This window comes from Quercus suber, unplaced genomic scaffold (assembly GCF_002906115.3).
Source record: "Quercus suber isolate HL8 unplaced genomic scaffold, Cork oak 2.0 scaffold_411, whole genome shotgun sequence".
Classification (NCBI taxonomy): Eukaryota; Viridiplantae; Streptophyta; class Magnoliopsida; order Fagales; family Fagaceae; genus Quercus; species Quercus suber.
This window is the reverse complement of record NW_027069862.1, coordinates 498,068-502,996: the sequence shown is the minus strand read 5'-3', so window position 1 is coordinate 502,996 and position 4,929 is coordinate 498,068. Positions and strand designations below refer to the sequence as shown.

General features: G+C 37.1%; 1 long non-coding RNA gene across 1 annotated transcript; it reads left to right on the top strand.

Moving 5' to 3' along the window:
- The first annotated feature begins 3,813 nt into the window (after positions 1-3,813).
- LOC136062409 (uncharacterized) lies at positions 3,814-4,645 on the top strand. Its single transcript, XR_010624158.1, has 3 exons — positions 3,814-3,898; positions 3,987-4,083; positions 4,194-4,645. It is a non-coding gene; the product is annotated as an uncharacterized LOC136062409 (long non-coding RNA).
- The last annotated feature ends 284 nt before the right edge of the window (positions 4,646-4,929 follow it).

Genomic DNA, 4,929 nt, shown 5'->3' with positions numbered 1-4,929 from the left:
ACTTAAAGTACTATATACCTTCCAGTTTTAATGTCAATATAGTTAGTTCTAACTTACCAACGCAATGAGTTTAATATTAATATAGTTACTTCTAACTGAACCAGAGCAATGATGACAATCAAATCGCAATAAACTATCGTGTATTCTGATCTAGTTGCATAAATGAGAAATATTTGACTAACCAATTATTTTACTAATGCCAATTAAAGCTGACCAAGTTGACACAAGATAGAGAATTTAAAGTACTTTGATATCAATTTGATGCATGATGCCAGGAATTTCAAGAATTCAACACTAGATTAGGTTTTTTGGAAGTGGTTTGATGTCTAAGGATTTATGCACAGTTAATTAATGAAAAAGACTGAATTTTGATCTAGAAAAAATTTGATGGCCTTTTGAAATGAAAAATAAAAAAAGAAGAAGAAAGAATTAAATGAAAGGAAGGGGGGAGAAGATAAAAAATGCTTCTGGAAATAATTGAACTAAATCTCTCTATGTATTTGATTGATTACATACGGCCATGACATAGGAAAGACTAGGACTCTCAAATGACAGAGAAAAGTAATTAAAAGAACTTCTACATCACATAGAAAACTAATAAACAATTGAAAAAGGGCTCAAAAACATATATGAAGACTCATGGGCTACCATAAAGCCATTGTAGAAAATCTACAAATCACCAGATCAACCACACTTACTAAAACCATATTAAAGCTAAACCAGGAACTTTCTAATCAAAAGAAAATCAATACTAGCAGTCAATATTAATTACAGTAATCTAAAAAATTCCAATTAGGTCCCACATCAAATCTAAACCACAATTTATAGAATCTATAGGCATTTGATCTTTTTTTCCCCTTAAGCTCTTTGCTAGCTGCATCAAAATTGTTCGTTTACACCCACCCCCACAACCCCCCCCCCCACCAAATAGGAAGAAAATGGCCTTTTAGTTTCTGCCTACATGCATTTCTCAACATAGCAGGCCTACAAAATCGAAAGCTAGTAGGATACCAAAATTATGCTGCATTTTTTTACCTTTAGGCTCCATTTGTTTCTATGTAAAATGTTTTCCAAGCTCCCAGAGGGTAGCTCAATTCATTGGCCTCATGAGAACCCCCATGAGGTCTGTTAAATTACCGATTGTCCAAAAAGCTTAAACTATTGCGATATAGTAAATTTAATCATTTAACCGTATATTTTTAACACTCCCTCTCACGTGTGGGCCAAAACTACCTTTTAATAGGTGAGGCCCAACACGTGAGAATTTAAATGAGAGGTAGAGTGGAAGAGACATAGATCGATCCCAGGATCTCATGCTCTGATACTATGTTAAATTACCGATTGTTCCAAAAGCTTAAGCTATTAGGATATGGTAAATTTAATCATTTAACCACATATTTCTAACAAGGTCTAAAGCTTAAGTCCTAGAATTACAAAAGACAAGGTTCTTGCATGCAGGGTCACGTGTCCAGGGTTTTACTCAATAGGGGTGGGTACACAAAAAGGTCCTGCATTTTTTTTTTTAAAGTACACGAAGCTGTCCTTTCTTGAAGAGGTTTCTTGCCAAAAAAAAATTATAAGTAACAAAAATTTTATTGATAAAAAAAAGAGCTTCCAATGTACATGGGGTATACTTGGGGTTTAAAATCAATCACTCAAATTACAATGCTCAAGCAAATCTAGCAAAGGAGAACAGTGAAGAGGTTGAAAGCAACATTCCAATACAATAGAGTGTGAAAGAAGAAAATTTTAATCTCAAGAATAGACCATTCACTACCCTCAAAGCATCTTGCATTCCTTTCCCGCCAAAGACACAACATAATGTAATGTGGTACAGCCCTCTAGAGGGCTATATTTTGATGTCAACCAAAGGGACCTTGCCATGCTGCTAACAAATCAATAACCCTCTGCAGCATAACCCGTATAAGACCAACCAAACTCCGTACCATTGTCCACAATTCATACACTATAGGACAGTGAAGAAGTAAATGAAACACCGATTCCCCACTCATTTTACATATATAGCACCAATCAATAACAATAATGCCTTGCTTCCTTAAATTATCTGTAGACAAATCTTCCCTAAGGCAACAGTTCACGAAAAGAAAGCCACCCAAGGAGGAACCTTAGATCACCACCCTACCTTCCAAGGAAATGATATTTTCCTAGGCAAGGATACGGAGTAGTAGTAACTACACACCTCAAAACCCCGACTCTTAGCAAGCCTCCAATAGAGTTTATCTAGCCCGTCACCCTTCACTAATCTAGAGTATATTAAATCCATAAAAGCAGTCGAAGACTCCAACCCCCATTCTTTGTCTAGTCTAGAGAACTGAACATCCCAGTGAAGTATCCCATTATGGAAATGCATGACCCCCGCTACAGAAATCTCCTTATTATGGGTAATTTTTTGAAAAAATTTCTCCAAAATGGTAAATTTTTGGTAGATTAAATCCATAAAAGCAGTCAAAAACATAGGTTCGAACATTTGGTGAAAGCAACAATTGTTTGTCAATGGCAAACAATTTCATGATCAACAGAATTTGAAACAGAATGAAGGACCATACTTCCGATGTTGTGCAACCAAAAATCATTAGTCAAAGAAAAACATTTTCATAGTCAACAAAAATTTACACCAAAATGGCAGATAATGGCTTTGAACAGCATAAACCATTTCCTAGACCATGTGACCCTTCCACATCCCTTATCCTCCACTCCTCCATGTCCAACTGTCACCTCACTCCCCCTCCCCTATGCCGCCGCCACCACCACCTTCCTCTTCTCCCTCATGCTGCCACCACCACCTCCATCTTCTCTACTCCCTCACCCTTCTACCACCACCTCCACCTCCCCATTCCCCCACACCATGCCACACCACCACCGCCACCTCTCCCTCTCCCACTCTTTCGTGTTGACAACATCTCCCTCTTTTCATCCCTCAGACCAGCATCACCTCCCTCTCATATCCTCCTCCCACACATGCACATTGTCAACCTAAGAAGCACGAACACTCCAAAATTTTCAACTTCCAATGCATCCGTGTTGGACATGTGCTGCCCATGGACATGCCAAAGACATTTCTGCATATGTCCTCATTGTGTCAAGAGGAAAGATAAGCTTTCTTACAACCACAAAGCCTTAGACTCAAAAAAAAAAAAAAAAAAAAAAAAAAAAAAAAAATNCACTCTGTCCATTACTTGTTTTGTGTGGGGGGGGGGGGGGAACTTCCCTTTTGTCGCTCTTTTATTGATATGTGTCTAAAGTATAATAGTTTCTATGTTAACTGTTTTAATTATTCTATTGCCCCATAGTACATCCTCAGTGTACTTGCTTTGGTTTCAATAAAGTTTCGTTACTTATCAAAAAAATAAATGTAAAAAAAAAAAAATCTTGTCTAGTGTTCGTGTTGTCCCTTACTTGTTGGCGAGTATGCGAATGATTCTGTGTCTTAGTTGGGATTTTTAGTTTTCTGGGGTCTATGCTAAAGATTTGAAGCCCTTTCTTTTAGAAGCCATGCCTGACCCCTGTGCTGTGTTGGCTTTGGCAATTTAAATTGTCTTGATGCCTTCTGCCTGGAAAATAATTTCTAGATAATCTCCCAGATGCTAGAAACAGCCTAAGCCAGCTGTGTTGGATCCTGCTTTAAAGTGTGTTTCTTGTTGATTGTGTTCTGGACTCTGTTGCCAAATTCTTGATTAACTGTATGCAATGTAATTTTAATGGTGTAAACTTGTTGCTGGTGTGATTGTTCTGTAGTGCATTAGATAATCCAATTAAGTCTGGTTTTCACAATTTATTGTAAAGAAATAAGCATTTTTGAGGATATTCATGTATTTCAGGTTTATTTTTGCAGGCACTCACAGAAGCAATGTTATTGGCAGATCTAGAACAAGACACCGTTAGTGCCATTCCATACATTGTGATTTGTAGTCAGCATGTTTTCATCATTAATGTAATTTTGTATCATATGCTTCACCTATTTGCAGGTTGACTTTGTTCCAACTTTGATAATTCACAAAAAGAACCATCCCTTCTTCTGCTCGGCTTCCAACTTTATTGTTGAATGGTGCTTCTGGGATTGCGGTGAACTTTCCTGCCCCCACCCCCCACCCCCAAGAAAAAAAAAAAAAAAAAAACTTTCTTTGTCAACAATAGCGTGTTCTTTATGCTTAAATGTGGGTAATCATTTGCAGGTTGGCATGGCAACCAACACCTCCTCATAATCTTGGGAGTTGGTAGATGTGCTCCGTGCACTGATTCATAATCCTGAAGCTACAGTAAGCACCCAAAATTTTTAGTCCTTGTTTTACATTAAATTAGAATACATGACCAATGTTCAAAGGTATTTCATTTTTTTTACTCAAGTATTGTTTATTATTGTTGTGTTTCAAACAACAATAACTGTAGGGATAGTGACCCTCACCAGCATGGTATTTATACATGTGGCCAAATTGCTGCTCTATATGTGTGAGTGTGTGTGTATATATATATTCTTCTTACAATATACTTGGAATGAATATATTGTAATGAATTTGATGCTCACCATTTCAATTGAAATATTATAAAAAATCATACCCCAGTGCACAACAACTTCCACTTTTGCGAGGTTTGGAGAGATGTATGGTAGGCAATGTTACCCCCAATTTTTTTGGAGACACCCACAAAACAAGTAATGGACAGAGTGAACAATCAATAAGATTTTTCCTAATACCAGTTACACATCTCACAAGGTAAATATCAGATGAAGCGCGCTAAGGTTGAATCATTTTACATGGAACTTGAATGAACGGTTCAAGAGACTATGAGACAAGAACACATATAGATCTTGTCCGGTTAATTTTTCCTTTTCTCCCTTTATCAAATGGCAATAAAGGAAGGCAAAGAAGTAGCTTATTTGCAACCATATGAAGAACCCATTTCCATTAGTCA